Source organism: Festucalex cinctus, chromosome 20 (assembly GCF_051991245.1).
Source record: "Festucalex cinctus isolate MCC-2025b chromosome 20, RoL_Fcin_1.0, whole genome shotgun sequence".
Taxonomy (NCBI): Eukaryota; Metazoa; Chordata; class Actinopteri; order Syngnathiformes; family Syngnathidae; genus Festucalex; species Festucalex cinctus.
The window spans coordinates 15,549,306-15,570,293 of record NC_135430.1 but is presented as its reverse complement, the minus strand read 5'-3'; the positions used below and the strand labels follow the sequence as shown (position 1 = coordinate 15,570,293).

The window sequence follows — 20,988 nt, the reverse complement described above, 5'->3', positions numbered from 1 at the left end:
AATTGTTGGCTTGTCCCGACTGTGATCATCGTCAGCTTGTGCTGACCAGTCTTATGATAAGGTGACTTTTATGTCAGGAGACGTTTAGTCTGATTGTAGATTCTATTTGGTTTCATTTCATATCGTCTTTCCGTTTATGTCTGCTTGTGAGGTTTTCGTCTCCACCTGTTCTCGTCCGCCCTCTTCCTTCATGTCAACCAATCAACTCCCTACAGCAACTCGCGTCTTGACCAGGTGCGCCTCGTTGTCTCGTTAATTTTGCTTTTGTATTTATTTCCCGGGTTTAGGTTCAGTCTGCCGGATTATTGTTGTCATTGCGCTCGTCGTACATTATTTTTCTTGTAATGTGCTTTGTTTTATTTATTTATTTATTTATTTGGTTATTTTATTGTTATTATTTTTAAACTTTTTGAGTGGAATCACGCTCTCCTGCCTTGCCTCCCTGCTTCCCTGTGCTTGGCTCCTCCACTTTCTGCCACCGTTTGTGGCAATATTTACTCGACCTGGAATAACAAAAAGATGGCAAAAGGTGAGATATTTTTCCTTTTGCTAAGCCAAAAATCACAAAATGGCAAATCGTAGCATAGTGCAGATTGCAGAACATGCTCTGCTAGATGTCATTTTTTTTAATTATATAATAGTTGTTAACCTTTCTAAACCTCTATGCTAATTTGTGTTAGCCTGTTTATGGTGTTTCACATTCTGTTAGCATAAAGCTACCAGACTTTAATTCATTGACTCGAAGCCATTTTCACTGGAGCAACCCCCTTCGCTCCGGGCTGTTTTACTGGACTTTTACTGATTTTGCAAGGCTCACAGAATATTGTGTTCTATTGCTATAAAATCATGGAACCTACCAAAAAGAAAGATTAGTCTCTTCTTTTATCAGTGGAAAAAAAAATATTTTTGTTTCTGTTTTGCAGCAATTAGCATTTAGCTAAGTTTCATCATTATTCACAAATTTATTTAGAATTATGTGGGGAAACAGCTTGTTTTCAACATGGCCCCTGGTTCATCTTTTACTCTGCTGCCACCTGCTGGCTGTTTTTGTAATTACCATTTTTTTCACCCTTTCGCTGCGGATGAGAGGCTGCATCAAAGCCTTTTTGTATGCTGTTTGAAAGCGCTATATAAATAAAGATGACTTGACTAGCATTAAAAACAAATGTATAAATACATTGTTGGGACCCCGACACCATTTAAAATAGATGTTTTTGGGAGCAAAGGAGTTAATATATGATTTAACATTTTGGTTTGAAAACACACAATGTGTAATATTTGAAAACTGTTTTCGGTGTTAGTTGTGCAATAAACTTCAAATGGGAGTGACAAATAACCAGCTTGAAGCAAGCACACTGCACCTCTTCTTGGAGAATTGGCTGAATACTTTTTAACTCATTCACTCCCAGCCATTTTCACAGAAGCAATCCCGTTCGCTCCCGGCTGTTTTACTAGATTTTGACTGATTTTGCAAGGCCCACAGAATATTGTGTTCAATTGCTATAAAAGCATGGAACCTACCAAAAGAAAGATTAAAGTCTCTTCTTTCATTAGGGAAAAAAAAAAGTTTGTTACCGTTTTGCAGCAATTGGCATTCGAAGAGAGCCAAGTTTCATCAGTTTTCACAAATCTATTTAGAATTGTAAGTAATTTAGCCTTTTTTCTAGATGGCCCTGGTTGATCTCCTTTGCTCTGCTACCACCTGCTGGCCGTTTGTGTAATAACTACCATTTCTGCAACCGTTCTTTGCAGTTGAGAGGCTGCATCAAAGCCTTCTGTATGCTCTAGCATAAACAAAAAACGTATAAATACGTCTTTGGTGACACATTAAAAAAAAAATATATATTTACACGTTATTGGGAGCAAATGAGTTAAGTGTTCCAATAAGTTAAGTTAAGTGTCAAAATTAGCTGTGAAAGTTGGTCGGACAATAAGTCAATGAAAGCCCAGTTGACCGCATTAACCTAAGCTTTGAAATGCTATGCAAACTTTAGTCTTTAGTCATGACAAAATGAGTCTCGTCACATTTGGTTTTGAAGACCTACAATTCTCCTTGAAGCTGTTTTTTTTTTGTTTTTTTTTTGTTTTTTTTTTGTTTTTTTTTTGTTTTTTTCTGATGTCCCTAATATACCTGTGGACCTCACAAATTGGCCGCAGCGCCGTGATTCCCACCATCCTTGCTGGATGATTATTGGCATGTTTGGGGGCATTGCTGCAAAGGGTGAGTGAATGCATTTCTGCAGATGACTGTGAGGCTGGGAAAGATTGAATTCTCACTTTAGTGTCCGTGTCCGTGTGTGTCCGTGTCCGTCCGTGTGTGTGTGAGGAACGGGTCAGTCTCCTCGAAATAGGCAGTGATAGATGAGTTACATGGAAGGAGACAGCTATGCCTGCTCCCCAGCCTGGCTGAATCAGGAAGCTGTCTGCCAACTAAATGCCTCTCTCGCACTTCCTCCCGCCCTCCCTCACTCACACTCTCATTATAATTTCCTCCTTTACTCTCTTCCTCTGCTTTCGAATCAATCGTTTTGTTTTTTTTGTGCTTACCAGACAACAGATCTTTAGTCATTATGAGATTGAGCTTTATATCACTGCTTAGTGAGCACTACACCCACTGCAAGCATTTAAGGCACAAGGAAAAAAAAAAAAATAAAGAGACAGAAAGGTGATGCTTTCATCCATTTGCCTTTATATGAGGCATGAGTATCGTGCCATCATTCAAAGTTTTGCGATGTGAAGTCATTATTAGGGATTTAACGATATCAAAACATCACGATATGAAGGTCACGATACGATAATTGTCACAATATTGTGGGTGGATTTGCGATTCTTTAAAAAAGATCGCAATATTGTAAAAAAAAAAAAAAAAGAGCTCATACTAGGGCTGTGCAATTAATCAAAATTCAATTACAACTTAAATTACTCCACAATTACAAAATCAGCATAATCGTAAAAAAAGATTAATACAAATTTTTGAGTTGTTTAAATACAATACAAATACATTTACACCTTTTTTTATTTTAAAATATCTAATGTAATTTTTTCCATCCAAAAGGAACTTTCATAATTAGTGTTTCAAAGAATTTTGTCTTAATAGTTTTTTTTTTTTTTTAAATATATATTTTTTTAACTTTTAAACATTTTTCTTTTTTTTTTGTACCAAAAAAATAGATGACCCTACTGCACAAGTGCACTTCACGTTTTTGCCAAGATAAATAAATAAATAAATGAATATTTTATAAATTCTGTTTGGTCCAAAAGGAACTTGCATAATTATTTATTTATTTTTTAATTGGTCTTAATATTTTAAATATGAAAACATTTTTCGTTTTGTACCAAAAAAATAATCGTTTGAATAATCCTGATTTCAATTATTGCCAAAATAATCGTGATTATTATTTTTCCCATAATCGAGCAGCCCGAGCTCATACTAAAAAGAACACAATATTGTGCTTTTGTGCATAATAGCCATACATATAAACCACCTACCATCTCTAATAACAATATTGAGGCACGTACTTGGTAATGCAAGCACACATTGATCGCTTCACAAGCAAATTGTTCCCCTTTCATCTGACAATTCGCATAGATTTTAAACATAGAAGGCCAAAACATCCCTAATGAAAAATAAATTGCACTAATAAACTAGCCATTAGGGGGTGCTAGAACTGCACAAATGGAAATCAGCCTGACTTTTTTTTTTTTTTTTTTAAACAATGTGTTCCTTTTAAAGATTGTGAACACTACGACGACAATATTGTGGCATATTTTAATATCACGATGTTGCCCTTATCGTTATATCCCGAGTCATCATTAAAAAAAAAAAAAAAAAAAAAGCTTGTAAAATACTATTAATGTCACATTAAGATTCTGCTAACATGAAAATAGTTTGGTTAAAATGACACTGTTTCATTTCTTCTTCTTTCGAAAATATTTATGCTGTAGTCAGTTTTTGGTGAGTGACCATAAGCCCAAAGACGAAACAAGACTAAAGTACATTGTTTTGTTGTTGTTGCTTTTTGTTTTTTTTTTTTGTTTTTTGTTTTTTGTTGTTGTGTTGTTTTTTTTGTTTTTGTTCCCCCCCCCCTCTCATTCTTTCTGTCTCCTTGTAACTTTTCTTTTCTGCCCGGGGTCGCTTCTTTGTGAGTTGTTTGGGTAAATGTACATGAACCTTTCAAATGACAGCCTCTGCCCTAGAGGGCACACTTGAGCCATGTGACATTGTCACCTGCCATGACTTTCCAAAGAGGATTAAGTGGAGGAAAGGGGAGATGAGGAATAACGGGGATGGCAAAATGTAGGGGAAAAAAATGAATTACTGTATGCAAGTGTCTTTTTCAGGAAACATGTAATAGAAAATTGACTATTTAATGGCTTGTAGACAAATAATTGGATCTCTGGAGTGGCTGCCCGCCCATCAAGTGTGAAATTAGACAACCAAATAAATCTTTTGTTATCCGTTTTTGAGCTAGCCATTACGCATTTCCGCATAATAACCGCACCCACCCAGTCAGTTATTCTGGCCTTGACATTAATCTGCTCGGCTTTTATTCATTCCTTTTATTGTACAGTTGGGACAGATATAAAATTTGCGTTTAATCATCGGTTAACTACTGAAGACATGCGATTTTAATTACGATTAAAAATTTTTTAATCCCCTAACACCACTATTTAAAAATAGTTTTTTTAGTACTTTTTATATCCATCAATTCATTTTCTATACCACTTTATTCCAGATGACTTGGAGCAAAAGGCGGATTATCTGCTGTTTTGTTCTTTTTAGAAAGTTGACAAATCTTTGTTAGGGTCAATTCATTCAGAACAACTTGATTAAAAACAGAAATAATATGAACGCATAATGAACAGCACAATACTCACATAAGAAGGATTAATCACAAATCTGTCCTATTAAATAGAATTAGTGGAATATATGCATGGCTAATTGATTTGTGTGAGTGCACATCTGTCTTAATTAATCACCACTGTAAATGGCTTAAAGGGTTATCTGACTGAACTACGTAATTATATAGACATCAATACATACATTCATTCCCAAAGTGATTTGGATCAGTGAGGCCAAATCCTTTAGTTTGTCTATAGACGGAACATATTTGGGTTTGATGCAAAATTATATAAATATGGCTTTGAAGACATTTCTGAAAACCAGAGAGCTGCCTATGTTTGAAATACAAGCAACTGTAAAGCTGAAGGAAGACAATCCATCAGAGCCGTTGCAAAAACAAGTCGATACAATCATTTTGGATGCCCTGAAGAAACATCATTGGAAAATAAACGTACAAGCTCATCTGTGAACGACAGTAGAGTCACGTCTGGGTTTTGAATGACGAGTTCATCGGGGCGAGAACAGAAAGGCGAAGTCGATCTCCGGACATAAAACCTGTAGAACGTGTATCCGCTTTAAACTGAAGGGGGTAATAAAAAAAATAAATAAAAAATACTGCATATACAGTAAAACTAATAAACAAAAATACAACTCAGCGACTGAATCACTTCTCACATGTCAATGCTTGTGTGTGTTTCAGGCTTGCCAACGAAGAAAGGGAAACACAATGGGCCAAGCTGAGCTAAATCCGCCCCAGTCTCCCGACAGCCTTCGGCGGAGGATATGCTTGTGGAAGCAAACTCGCTCTGAAGTATTCACCATGACACGGTATTGTCACTTTTCCTTCTCTCGAGGCATGTTTTTGCCTCATCGCATGCTACTAGCTTTGACCATAACCATGCATGTGCTGGACTAACTTCATGTTAGGGGGTTAGCAGGTAGATGTGGATGAAATCAGGAAAGAATTCTTCCAGAAGTGCATAGAGGCTGGGGAAGTACCGTATTTTCCGCACTATAAGGCGCACCTTCAATGAATGACATATTTTAAAACTTTTTCCATATATAAGGCGCGACAGTAGAAGCTGGGTTTACATCATGCATCCATTAGATGGTGCTGCGCTAAAGAGTGTCAACAGAACAGTCAGATAGGTTAGTCAAACTTTAAGCTTTCTGACAACTCCATTCACTCCCAAAATGAATAAACGGCTGTTTTATTATTTTCTCTGAGGTAAAGTATTAGTATTAGCTAGCGATCCAAGATGGCGGGATCTTCTGCGCATGCACGTCACACATCGTGCAGGGTCACCGATAGCGTCTCGACAGCAAGACCTGTTGCGGCTCAATATTGATCCATATATAAGGCGCACTGGATTATAAGGCGCATGGTCAGCTTTTGAAAAAAATTGAAGGCTCTTAGGTGTGCCTTATAGTATAGTACACGGTATGTAAACTCGTGTTGTAACGACACACTTCCTACATCCCAAGTCTTTTTATCACCATTTGACGCTGACCACTGCTCTCATGGTGCCGATGATAATCAATCTCAAATCAATTGGGCAATAATTGCTGAGTCAATGGGGTAGGCTGGTTAAATATTGATACGCGTCTAAAAGGCTCATCAGGCTTTTATTGAGCGTACGGGGAGACACGCAGCGCTGGTGCGGCTGACGAGAGACGGCGAAGGGGCTCGGCTCGTTCGCTCTATTTAAGTTAATCAAAGCAAATCTTCCAACATGTACTCAAGAGGATTTATTAAAATGGTGCTCTAAAAGTTCATCATACATGCACACTAGGCTGTTTTCCAGCTGAGCAAACTTTGCCTCAGTAGTCACAACACACTAAACCAGGGCCACCATTTTTCATCAGTCATACTCGAGGTGGCCACATAGTTACTGCACTTCCTAACCAGATGTATGTCAATAATGCTATTTTAGATATGGTTAAAATATATGCTTATATGCTGGATGGCACAACACTGCTAAAGAGCAAACCAACATTAAATACAAGATTTTTTTTTTTTCTCACAAAAATCAATTTACTAAAAATTATAATTATACAGACGTATTATATTTGTCCTGCATATCATTAGAAATCCTCTAAAGTTATTTGGTGTACTTATAGTAGTATAAACCTTTTTTATTTAGACAGGCCTATTATATTTAATTGAGAATCTGATTTTTTTCTATTTCCTATTTTCTTTTTATATTTTATTTTCTGTTAGCGCTTTGAGATCATGCTGATGAAAAGTGCATTACAAATTGAAATTATTATTATTATTATTATTAAATGAGTCTGTATAAGACACTATAAGTGCATCTTGTGATAATACAACTTAAAACTACAGTTGCTGCATATTCACTGTTTGGCACCGGTTAATTCACATATTTTTTTTATTTTTATTTTCAATTTGTTTTATTTATTTATGTATTTATCCCCCCCACACAATCGTTCTCCCCGTGTATCCCCAGTTTGTTGTGGAAAATGTATTTTTCAAGTTTGTCAGCATAGAGTTTTGGAGGGTTATAAAAAATAAAAATAAAAAATCCCCATTTTTTTTTTTTTTTTTTAAATCATAGTGTGCCGCCATTTGGCATCCTTGCACTATAATAAACAGAAGCAATGCACCAATAAATTGCAATACTAGGCTTGAATTTAAAAGTTATGATTTTACAAAGTATTCTTCTGTCGCTAGTAGATTAAAAAGTACATTTTTGCACATTTTACTCCCAATGATTGCAATATGATTGATTAAAATTTTATTGAACATAACTCATAACGTTCCTCTTTTTGGCTGTAATCTTTAAAAATCACGATCAGCTTAATTGTTGGATGTCCCTTCACTAGAATGGATCATCAGGACAGTAACTTTGATAAAGATTGAAACTATCTTGCGGTATTAAAGACCCAACTCAAGCTATGAGCAATATGTATTTTCTCCTATTTCGAAAAGTTAGTCTGACTTGAACCGAAGATAAAATGAACAGTGACTTTGCTCTAATTATCACGATGGCCAAACGGGCTGTGTCAGTTAAATTGTGTTGGCAATTGGCACAACCTCTGGCTGCTTATAGCAGCTACTTTCTGACACTGCGCATCAGCCTGATAGATTGGATCCCGAGCCTCTCCTCGACTGATTGGCAGTTTAATGACAAGGGCGAGTGGGAGGGGGCAGTCGTGTGGAGTTGAGAAAGGCTAAAAAAAAAAAAAAGAAGACAAGACAAGCTTTCAGCTAATAGAAGTTGATTTTAGCTCTTAAAATTGATGCATGCAGGTTGGTCTGCTATAAAGGCATCATCAGAAAAATATATCATTCATAAGCTTGTGTCTGTAAATGTTTCTAAAATGGTTTCATTTATCAAAGATGAGATGACTGGTGAATCTATCTCATGGAGCTAATGGTGCCTGTCCGGGCCACTTACGGTATAACAAAGGTTGACAAATATTCAAGACTCGCGTACAACGGGATATGTTAGCCTCCAAATACTTTTGGTTCTCATAGGCGTATAATCGAATTTGTCACGTGAGCTGCAGAATTTGGACCCAAAAGCAAACATGACACCGATGTTGAAAAACAGTCAAAAATACAAAGTAACAACAGCACAAAGAAACTTTGGGCTAGATGCAAAATGCATGGAAACAGCTAGACTAAGAAACTGCCAATGCACTATTCCATATGACGGAATAAAGGCCTACATGACAAAGTAAGAGTGACAAATTAGGGCTGGGAATCTTTGACTGTCTCACAATTCAATTACGATTTTTTGGGTCTACGATTCGATTCAGAATCGATTTTTCGATTCAAAATTTGACAAATGATTTCTGCTTCAATTTACAGATTGCACAACATTGTCATGATCTACTCCAGTCTGCTTTGCAAGACAAAATGACAAATAGACATTAAAGTGATTTATTTATTTATGTATTTTTTTTTAAAAATAAACATTTCTTAATTTTTTATTGTAAGTGCCTTTTTCCACAAAAACAGCATGTAGGCTACATCTGCCTTTTCTCCTTCATTTCTAATTTAAATAAAATTGATTTATGTATATTAATTTCGATTGATAAATGAGAATCTCGATTCTTTAATGAATTTATTTTTTTTGCACACCCCAATGACAAATACAGGACCATAGCAACTAACAACATTTTATGACATAATTTTATACAGTGACTGTCTATCAATCAAAAAGTCAAAATTTCAGTCAGACCTCTACGTTACGGCATGAGCGCCAACACAAGCTAGCAAGGCCAAGGTCTCCAGCGTAAAGTCAAGTTGTGCTGTGCATGAGCACGGCTGCAGAGGAAGCAGATCACACAGCACAGGCTGCATTATTAAAGCAGTGTGTGGTCACGAGAGCTGACTGAGACTTTCTCTTGGCTGTCACAGGTTGCATCTTGCTATGCTGCATGCACGAGCAGGCAACCATACAAAACCAATCTGGTGAATTAATTTTTTTTTTTTTTTTTTTTTTTTTTTTTTAAATATTCGACAGCAAATCATTCCCACAATGCTTCGACTTTACATCCATTTAGAATTGTTAGACAGCATTTTTAAAATACGTTTGTGACACCACTCATCCTCTGCATTAAGTGATGAATATGATGGAGAAAGAACCACATGAAAGACACCAAAGAAAAAGCTGTCATGAATATTTACATTTCCAAGCAGCTTGAGTCTGGTGGTCTCATTCAGTGAGGGGAAAATATGAGTGACAGTCAGACACAATGACAAAGCAATCAGTCAAATGTTTGTCACGTGAGCAGCAGCATTTGGACCTAAAAGGAAGATGAGACACAGAAGCAGAAAAGTAAAAGTCTTATGTACAAAAATTAGAGCTGTCAAACGATTACATTTTTTAATCAGATTAATCACATCTGAGAATTTTGATTAATTGTTTAAAAAGTTTTGATCAACATTTTTTGCCGGCCAAATTTAAAGAGCACTTATTTTTTTACATTTAATGTTATGACGATGTTTTTTTTTTTATTTATTTTTATTTTTATCCACTGCACATGTCGCTCATTAGTTGTTTATTGCTCAAACACAACCTGTGCTACCTTTAACGTAACATCCGCTGTCAGTCTAATCTAAAGTAGCACCTGCACTCAAGAGTCCAAATTAATAGTGTCATTATTATTATTTATCCTGAGCTCTTAAATAAATAAAATAAATACAAGTAAATAAATAATAGTAAGTATGATTTAATCTGCGTTAATGCACGATTAATGCGATAATTTTTTGTGATTAATTAGTTAATGCTTTAACTTTGACAGCACTACCAAAAATACAAAGTAATAACAGAGAGCAGAACATGGAAGAAAACTTTCTGATTAAAAATAATTCCAGCTAGGACCATGCGAAGTTCTATAAGACAGAATAAAGGCCTATATGACAAAATAAGACTGACCCAAACCAGGTCACAGGAGCTGTTCACAAAAACTGCTTTGTATTATTGCAATAACATGACCAATAAAGCTTGAAATAAAATGCCAAATAAAACAGTCACATTATTTAATGACAAATAAACCCTAAGCTACAAGCCAAGGTGACATTGGAGTTTGTTTTTTTTTTTTTCTCTCTTCTCATCAACCTGCTGCAATTTTAGTCCTTGAAGGTGGACCTGAGAGTCCTCTTGTCTTTATAAATTAGTAGGCCTGCAGGGGTTATTCTACAAGGCTGACACTAATTCATCCTTTGTTCTATATTGAAACTTTGAGGAAAAGGGATTTCGTCTTACTCTAAAAGTCTCCCGGACTAAATATTTAAACAGCAGTTTTCCATGGAATACTAATTCATCATCTATTTATAGCCCATTTTTTTAACACTTCCTGGATAATGTGTCTTATGGCAATACATTTTCTTCACTCGTATGAGAAGAATGCTGAATGAATAAAATATTCAGCCCCACTTTGGAGTGGGGGAATCATGTAACCATAAATAATAACAAATACATGGTGGTAAACCATAGTTGAGAGATTTAGATGATAATTTCTTCAGTTAAAGAATGGGTGTGGGTGGTGCCGGAGTGACAAATAGTGACACATTTTGTCGTACGTTTAATTGGATGGAAGAGGATGAGGTGCAGTCATTCATATGGAGGGTGGGGCCTCCTTGCGATCACATTCTGACATATAGCCAGAATACGAGACTTCCAACCAGTTGGACAAATACTGTTTGCAAAATGATTAACTCATTTACTCCCAATAATGTATAAATACGTTTTTTTTTTAATGTTCTAAGTGTCCCAAAGACGTATTTATACGTTTTTTTATTTTATTTATTTATTTTTATGCTAGAGCATACAGAAGGCTTTGATGCAGCCTCTCAACTGCAAAGAACGGTTGCAGAAATGGTAGTTATTACACAAACGGCCAGCAGGTGGCAGCAGAGCAAAGGAGATCAACCAGGACCATCTAGAAAAAAAGCTCAATTACTTACAATTTTAAATCGATTTGTGAAAATTGATGAAACTTAGCTCTCTTCTAATGCTAATTGCTGCAAAACAGAAACGGATAGAAACATACTTTTTTTTTCCTGATGAAAGAAGAGACTTTAATCTTTCTTTTGATAGGTTCCATGCTTTTATAGCAATAGTACACAATATTCTTTGGGCCTTGCAAAATCAGTCAAAATCCAGTAAAACAGCCGGGAGCGAACGGGATTGCTTCTGTGAAAATGGCTGGGAGTGGGGGCATATAAAAAAAATAAAAAAAAAATAAAATAAATAAATAAAAATAATAATAATAATTTGGATGGCATGTAAATAGTCCTTCATTGCTTGAATACCGGATGAGCTTCTCTTAAAGTGTTGGTAGGCTTTATCGTTGCTTTTTCTTGCAGCTCAACTGGGCTCGAGCTTCAACAGCTTCCAGAAAGTTCTTCCCTTGAACTCGTAATCACCTCGTGGAGCACTTGGGCCATGTGAATGAGTCTCCTATGAGAAAAGGAAAATCACAACATAAGACTTGAGATTGCACAGTGTGACTGTTTGAGCCTCGTGATACACATGCACTGTAAAAACAGGACATTGCTTTTTCCGTGTATTTGCATAACATTCAATATACAATGTACAATATATATAGATTTTTTTTTTTTTTTTTATAAAACTCTAGCTGTAGCTTAACAGAATTTGAATTACAGATTTTTAGATCCAGTAATCCATTCAAATGGATTACTAATTGTACTTTTACTGAAAAAAGTCATAGTCCAACAATCATAATGGTAAATGGTTTACACTTATATCGTGCTTTATTAAGAGGAAAACAGCGAAGTAACAACAAATGACACTAGTGTTAATTTTTTTTTCTGCCATTTTTAAATTTAGTCTTAGTTGTTGTTTTTTGTGTCAGTTTTTATCACAGTTAGTTAACCTCATCCCATTTTTATTTAGTCCAGTTTTACTGGATTTTGACTGATTTTGCAAGGCCCACGGAATATTGTGTTAGCATTAGAAGAGCTAAGTTTCATCAGTTTTCACAAATCTATTTAAAATAGTAAGTAATTGAGCTTTTTTTTTTTTTTTCTACATGGCCCTGGTTGATCTCCTTTGCTCTGCTGCCACCTGCTGGCCGTTTGTGTAATAACTACCATTTCTGCAGCCGTTCTTTGCAGTTGAGAGGCTGCATCAAAGCCTTCTGCATTCTCTAGAATTTAAAAAAAAAAAAAAAAAAGCGTATAAATACGTCTTTGGGACACTTAGAACATTAAAAAAGAAATGTATTTACACGTTATTGGGAGCAAATGAGTTAATGAGGGTTTTAGTCTAGTCTATTTGTTGACAAAATTATTTTTGTCACGTTTTTGTTGAGGAAATTAACACGAAAGGACACATCATTTTAAATGTTTCTTCTTATATTTAAGGCAATATACTCCACTGTTTGTTATGAGATTGCGTCAAATGAAAATGTATTTACCTGTCACCGATAGAGAGATGAGAATGTCAAACTGCATGGGAGAGTTGTGACTTAACTCAAGATTTCCCCAAAGACCTTCACTACCAGGTTCCACTGATCTCCCACTTAATTGCTCTTTCCTGTTAAGAGGTGTTTTCCGAAGTGCAGAAAGAGGCTTGGGTTTTGATTTGCTTTTAACAATCCCTCACGCTGCCACCTTTTTTTTTTTTTTTTTTTTTTTTTTTTTTTTTTTTTTTTAAGGCAAGGCTATATTAGACTTTAATTAATAATGTGGCTTGAAATACTCAAAGGTAATGGCAATTCAGGTATGCAATGCACAGCAGAGGTCTGCAGGGTGGCAATTAATAACGCGGCCTGAGTTGAAAGTGGAGGCCTGCCATGCGACACCTCCAGGGTTTCACTTTATGAAATGTCAGAGGGACCCTAAACTCGGTTCATTGTTTGGCAATAGCCAAATTATACTTCTTGGTTCCATTTTTAACTTATTTTTGAAATCTTAATTCTTAGATTTGTGGCTGCCAGTTTGCTTCCTGAGATATACTGCTTACTACTTATCCTCCTGCTCACATCCAAAAGTGTATTTTTATGTGTACTAAATTGGAATGATGTAAAATTTCCACTTTGTTACCCATTTTTTTTTTTAAATCTGTGGTTGAAAACAGATCAAATAGCATAGTTTGTGGACTCCCCTTTTATTCAAAGCACAAATCTGGTGCAGCAAGCACCACTATTGCAGGAGGCATGTTCGACCAAGTGTTTGTATTTTCCGAGACATGCGAAAGTGTAATGTGTTCAATTATTTGAGTTCTACGATGATTCAGAGGGTTTGATGCATGTTTTCTTATTTATGAATGAAATGCAATGGCATGCTGGACTACCAGCGGCAACACTTAGACATGGTTCCAGTAGGCGTAAAGTTTAGGTAGTTTAGCTGCGGTGGGCGCATGGCAAATGTAACACTAACAGTCTGTATGCAGGAACGCCCAACATGGCACAAAATAGCCTTTTTAATATTTATTGATTTTTCATTAGTTTTTTTATTCAACTTTTTTTTTTTTTTTTTTTTTTTTTTTTTTTTTTTAATTCAGTCAGTTTTAATTAGTTTTTAGAACAAGTTTGTTAGTTTTTGAATGCTTGATTTTGGTTTAGTTTTTATTATTTTTGGTATTAGTTTTTCTTTCTTTTCTTTTTTTAATATATGGAGTATTTTCCCACTGCAGTGTAAAAAAAATAATAATCACAAAATAGTGCATAATAAATTTAAGTAAACTACTATTCTCAAATGACTTTTTGACCTTATTTTGTGCAGACATACTGAAATGAACACTTTTACAATGAACTGCAAAAGCTCAAGTATTAATGACAAAGATTCCATATGATTGACAAAGATTGAAACAATGCCATTTTTGCTATAATTAATGCTAGTATTGTAAACAGATTTAGTTTCAGTGAATTTTCGTTTTTGAAAAAGCATTTTTATTTTTATATGATTATTTTTTTTTCTTTTTCCAATTTTACTGTCAGTTGTTTCTTTCATTCTCGAGGAGAGATGAACCAAATTCACAACGAGGCTCAATGCACCGGCACGAAAATCGAGATGTGCCAGTTTTTACACTCAAGCGCGGCTCTGCCATCCACAAAAATAGAGCCCCGTATCTGTTTTGAGTTAAAAACGGTCTTCTGTAAATGGCCCTTCAGTCATGTTGTCTTCGCTTGTAGCACAACCAAAAGAAGAGCACGAGCAGGGTACAGGATTAATGAGATTATGAAAAATATATCTGTTTGTCAGGATGTGCATGGAAGCGAGATGACTGGAATAACAAGTCTTAACCGAGTTAGAACAGAGCAGCAACTTAGTGCGGTAAAAGTGAAAGTCAGGGGCTATTGCTGTCTCAGGAGTGCGTTACCAGAAGCAACCCAGGCTGAGGCAGGAGGGAGCAATGATTGAAGTGGAAGTCGGGCTGAGAATCTGTTGGCTGAGGATTCCTTGACAAACAAAACGGGGCAAACGAAAATAGAGAGGTTTGATCCCTGACTGGCTGAACAAACAGTCCACGAACTGGCAGTGTTGGTGTGAGTCATGTAGTGAAGGCAAACCAGTGATGACAGGGTGGAGGGAGAAGCTGCCAGCAAGGTAGAAGGGTCAGCTCTTCATATCCAGATCGCATTACTTGGTTTTATGAGCAATTCGCTCTGTTTGTAAATCAAAACAATATTTTCATAAAAAGAGGTTAACATTTAACGCTTTGACCGCCAAAAACGTTTAATAACGTTTAGTAAGATCACGATGTATGCCACTATAAATGTTAAGTGATGTCAACTATTTTTTTTTTCTTTTTCTGACCACATCAGTGGTCAGTGCAACGTCCAAGTGCAGCACAGCCAGGTCAATGAGTTGTGAAATCAAAAACACCCACTAACTATGGCCAGCAGATGGCAGCAGTAGCTGCTCGGGCCCTAACTAGAGCTGCAAATTCCAATGAAACATGACGCAATCTGATGAAATAGAACGTTTTCAAGGCTGACGTGAATGATCAAACCCTTTGTAACATTAAACCTAATTTGATGGAGCGTCACTAAACAAAAAATATTAGTGTCAAAGTCACTGTTGTGGAGAAAATGTATCTTTTCAATTTTGGCTCAATGTCACTCAAATGACCTATTTTCAAATGGTGATTACTAAAGAATAAAATAAGGTAGAAAGTTTTTTTTTTTTTTTTTCTTTTTCTCCCCCCCCCCCCCCCCCCCTCCTAATGAAAGAACGGAATGCGATCTTTCCTGTTTCGTTTATCTTCCTGGGGTCTTTTCAAATTCATTACAATCATTTCTAATAAACATCTAGCCATATACACACCTACTCTCACATGCATACACTGAACAACAAAAATAAACATAAAAATACAAATAAATGAAAAGTCAATGTGCTACCCATGTTGTATATGTAGCAAAAGAACACAATATTCTGATTTGCTTTTTACTCTGGCAGTAAAAAAAAAAAAAAAAAAAAAAAAAGTTAAAATACAGTATCTCATGGAACGTATTCAGAGTGTATCATTGATCTATTCCACTGAATGACAAAGTAGCACAAATCAGGATGATGTCTCATATCAGAATTGCTGGAAAACCGACAAAGTAGTACAAGACTTAATGAGTATGGCAGTATGAAAACCGTAGTTCCACAAACGGACGCACAGTAATTTACAGTGTCATCATTTGCACGCCTGCGTTCACACACTAACTCGGACACACATTCTTTTGTGGTTAATTTCTCCAGTTACAAAGATAGTGTTATTGATGTGATGGGTCACATTGCGATTTGGAGGCAATTAAAAGGTAATGAATGTACTCAAATGAAACCTATGCCTGGAGGGCAGCAAGATGATCTATTTGCTTGCGTGTGTGTATGTTCGTGTGGCTTCCAGATCGGATGAAATGCAACCAAAGCTGCTGTTTATATATCCCTGCAACAACCTCATTGTGCTTTCTGACTAATTGTATCTTAAAGCTGTCAATAATGGCCTCTGCATCCTCCTTTAGCCATTGGCTCCTTAAAACAAACTGGAGTCAACAATTCTGACTGAAAATATGTTTAAAAGTATTTGGAAATACGTTCAAACATATTTAAATAAATATGTCGGCAACTTTAGCATATTTGAAAGTACGTTCAAATGTATTTGCAATTACGGTTAATTGTATTTAAATACGGTTAAATGTAAATATGGTGAACTTAGGGCTGTGCAATTAATCAAAATTCAATTACAATTTCAATTATTACACTCCACAATTACAAAATCATCTTAATTGTAAAAAAAAAGATTAATACTAATTTTTGAGTTGTTTAAATTTATACATTTACCTTTTTTTTTCAATTTTAAAATATCAATTTTTTTCCCATCCAAAAGGAACTTGCATAATTAGTGTTTCAAAGAATTTTGTTTATCTTAATAGTTTTTTATATATATATATATATATATATATATATATATATATATATATATATAAAAAATTTTTAACTTTTAAACTTTTTCTTGCACAAGTGCACTTCAAGTTTTTGCCAAGATAAATAAATAAATATTTTATAAATTGTTTGGTCCAAAAGGAACTTACATAATTTATTATTTATTTTTAAATTGGTCTTAATATTTTAAATGTGAAAACATTTTTTTCTTGTTTTGTACCAAAAAAAATAATCGTGTGAATAGTCATGATTTCAATTATTGCCAAAATAATTGGGATTATTATTTTTCCCATAATCGAGCAGCCCTCGGTGAAAGGTTTTGGCAAGTACTATACTCTCAAACGTTTGCAAGTACGCTCGAACATATTTGCAAATATGTTTTAACAGTATTTGCAAACTGAAACTGTCAACACATTTCATCTACTGTATTTTTTGTAGCGCTGAACAACCAAACAGAAGACGGACAATTTTTTTTGTATGACTCATTCCGCTCTCCCCAAGGAGACAATGTCTGCCACCGCAAAGGAAGAACTTAGCACAGTCGTCGTCATTTTCATGTTCATTAGATCTCTCTAACCTTAGAAACCTAACCAGTCATTACTTCCTAACGGCTCTCCTAGGTGTTTTTAATTAGCGAGGATTCCTCGTTATGTGAGGCAGATGGCCCAATCCTCGATCTTTTGTTAAAGTCATGCTAATTAGGATTCTCACAGAAGACGCGTCCAACCCGAATCCTTAATCAGTTGAGACTGCTTAGCCAAGTAATAAGAAGCCTGATGTGTGTCCTTAACAGTGCTCACCTTGAAACTTGAAAAATAAGATACCAGTCACTTGGTGTACGTTGCAGACAAATGTGTACCATGAGAGAAATAATCCCTAAAATTGTCACAATTGATTATATTTCTTGGTCACGAGATGTTTTCGAGTTACAGTAGAAATGGTTCCAAACAGATTAGCAATCAATGACTACCAGGTCGTCTGCTAAACAAACCAATGATTGAGTCAGAAAAGGAAAGCAATATGCAAGAGAATGCTTGATGTCTTCTGCGGGTCTGAAAATGCCGGCACATCAAACGTCACACATGTCATTCTTTTCTGGGCTTTCCAGCACTTTGAAGGCACAACTTTTGCAAAGATATCTAAAAGTCCTTATCTTATCTGAGTCCAGATACATCCTTCTCAACAAGCACAGATGGCAAGTATGGCCCAAAACAATTCTCGTGTCGGCTTCCTCCACTGAAACGGTTTGAGGGAAAATAATGTTGATTTGGAGTCTCGGTAATAATCATGAGTGTTGTGTATTATCGCTATAACAATATGGGTTTATATTGATGTATCCTCTATGTCAGGGGTGTCCAAACTTTTTCATTTGAGGGCCACATACAGAAAATTAGAATGATGCAAGGGCCACGTAATGTTATGAACAAAAATTATGTTTAGTCCTTAAAAATTGTACAAATTTATTTGTGCTTTTGCATATTTAGAAAAATGCTACAGTATATAAACCATTTTATTTATTATGGCAGTAGGGTTATTATAGCTTTTGGAGTTTTTCCATTTTAGTTAGTTTTTTAGTTTTCAGGCTGGTTCTGTTAGTTTATTATTAGTTTTAGTTCTTTAATAAATGCTAGTTTTAGTATTAGTTTTTTTTAATGTGTATTACTTGTGCGCAATTTAATAAAAAAAAAAAACACCATGGGAGCAACGTCATCTGAAGGTACTTTACTTTTCTATTGGCTTCTGCTAGATGATGTCACTTCTGTGTGACATACTTTCAAACATCATTATTCCGGTTTATATCAAAATAAATCGACTTAAAATCATCCCCAAAGGCTCATGTATTAAATTAATTACCAAAGACTAAAAAAAGTCATTTTTGCTATAATTAGTTAGTTTTGAAAACATAAAATGTAGTTTCAGTGTTCATTTTTTAAAAAGCATTTTTTTTTTATTTTAAAATTGTTTTTTAAATTTTAGTTTGTTTTTTCATTAGTTTTAGCTAACTAACCTTTAATGGCACCTGTGTTTTTCGACACCCCCTTACTTTGACCATCTCCAAACGTTTTTGTTTTTGTTAATTTATTTTAACTGAGTCAAATGCCATTTTTAGCATATGGCGCGGGCCACTGAAAAATGGACGGTGGGCCGCCAATGGCCCCCGGGCCGTAGTTTGGACACCCCTGCTCTATGTATTTTGTTCAGTAAATTACATACAGTAAATTGAGTTCACTGATTTCGGACTTGTATGTCTCTTTCCCCCCCCCCCCCCCCCCCCCCCCCCACTTGGATTGGACCTCGCTTATTCTCATGAGTAGTCTGACAAAGGTGAGCATTCCGTCAGTACTGACAGAATTTTATTAATCGCCCATCACTGCTCTTTGATAATAACCTTCATATGTGTTAAGACTAAATTCTGGGTTAGTTGGGAACAGGAAACGGCAATGGGATGAAATGGAATGTCTTAAAGTAAAACAATGATGCAACACAAATCTGTGGAATTTAGCCACATTGATACTCAAATGTTGCTTACTTTGGAAAAGTACACTATGTATAAATCACCAGACTTTCCTAGTGTGCAGTCAATAATGGCTCAATAAGTCCCCAGTGCGGTAATGGCAAGAGGTGGGTTTTCGAGAAACAATCAAGACTGGCGTAAACGACGGCTTTACAATACGACTTCCCTTTCTCTATTTTGTGACGTCACTTTTGCGACAAAGTTATCGCTGCAAAGTTATTTTCCTTTTTGGTCAGGACACTGCTCTTTTGCTCATTTCTTACAGCATCAGTCACCGTTATAAAATGGCTTTTATAATTATAGAGAATAAAGCACCACTTAATTCAGTTTGCTTTGTAATGTTAAGTTAATAATAAGACAGGGTGGGCGGAATAGACTACCTGAAACATTTTCATAAATCTTTTATAATGAAGTTCGCTCCTTTTGTTGGCTTGAAATGTCATACGTTGAAATCAGAAACGTGGTCCCGTTCTCACCAGTCGCCAACCAATTAATCTTTAAGATGAACTCTTTTTTTTCCCTTTCCTGATAACATGAACTCGTAGACTGTCTAAGTCTCTCGTAAAAGCGCCATCTTTTGGACCAGAAACATTGGACAAGCAATGTAATTTTATTTATTTTTATTTTTTGCAGACCATCGGATATTATTTACACTCCATGACATCTAAATCAAGAAGATGTATGTGTGTCCTTTTTAATTTGAATCCTGTAATAATGAGAACGTTGACAAGTGTGAGATCAAATGTTATTGGGTGAAGTAACAACTGATATACAATAACAGGATGCCAGCACAAGCGCAATCCGCTTTGCCCGTAGTTCAGGCACAATAAATAGCCAGGGCTCCTACCGCATTCATCATATCGATTTTTCTTTAATGATATGCGCGAGAAAGTAATTTCCTTGTCTCTGCCTTGTCAGCGGTGACTAATCAAATTTTCTGGAGTCAACCTGTTCTATACCTCAAGGAAATGCTTGGCTATAGGTACCGGTCATCCGAGTGGCACAGAAATTTCAAACGCCTGCAATCTTTCTCTCCATGCAGAACTTGAATACTAACTATATGCTGTGACTGTGTTTTCCGGGAAAACTACATTACAAGATTCATCACAACTGGGATCGAGTGTATAAGAAATATTTGTACCTCAATATTAACCTTCACCAAGTAAATTTAAATCTCTAATCCATCATGTTGCAGTAAAGTTAAATGCTAATTGCATTGGCTCATTACAGCTTGTGTACGGCATTTGCGTTTATGAAATGTCATTCAAAGTAGTGTACCCGCAGGCCAATCGATGTCAGCTGTCTTTCCGACAGAATGTTTCATTTGCTGTAAATACAGGAACGGAGTATTATGGATTGGGGGCAGCCAGCTGGACGCCCGCATGTGTTTGTTTTTTTTTTTTTTCCTTCTCTGGGTGGTGGCACTCTGGAAAGGCATTGATCATTACTTGGTTTCCAGTTTCATGGAAGCTGTCTAAATCTATGACTAAGGCCTACCGGGGCCAAGATGTTTGGAGTAAACTCATGACCTTTGAGGTTGGTCTAAGACCATGTTATTGATAGAAGCGCAGATTTGGTTGCTTACCCACTGGAAGTTGTCGTTATTCAATGACTGTTATTTGTCTGGAGACAACGTTGTGGAGATGCAGAGAGGTGCCACACAAGTTATTTCATTTTGAAATGTATATTTCCATCCATCTTCTTATTCCTCACAAGGGTCGCAGGGGATGCTGGAACCTATCTCAGCTAGCTTTGGGT

The 20,988-nt window shown here is 35.9% G+C and overlaps 1 protein-coding gene across 7 annotated transcripts in view; it reads left to right on the top strand.

Moving 5' to 3' along the window:
• Positions 1 to 293: 293 nt before the first annotated feature.
• Positions 294 to 20,988, top strand: part of ntng1a (netrin g1a) — a 190,656-nt gene continuing 169,961 nt past the window's right edge. For all 7 annotated transcript variants that reach the window (XM_077508786.1, XM_077508785.1, XM_077508784.1 and 4 more), the window contains exons 1-2: positions 294 to 529; positions 5,544 to 5,671. The gene's annotated coding sequence lies outside the window, so the exon portion shown is untranslated. The remainder of the gene's footprint in view (positions 530 to 5,543; positions 5,672 to 20,988) is intronic.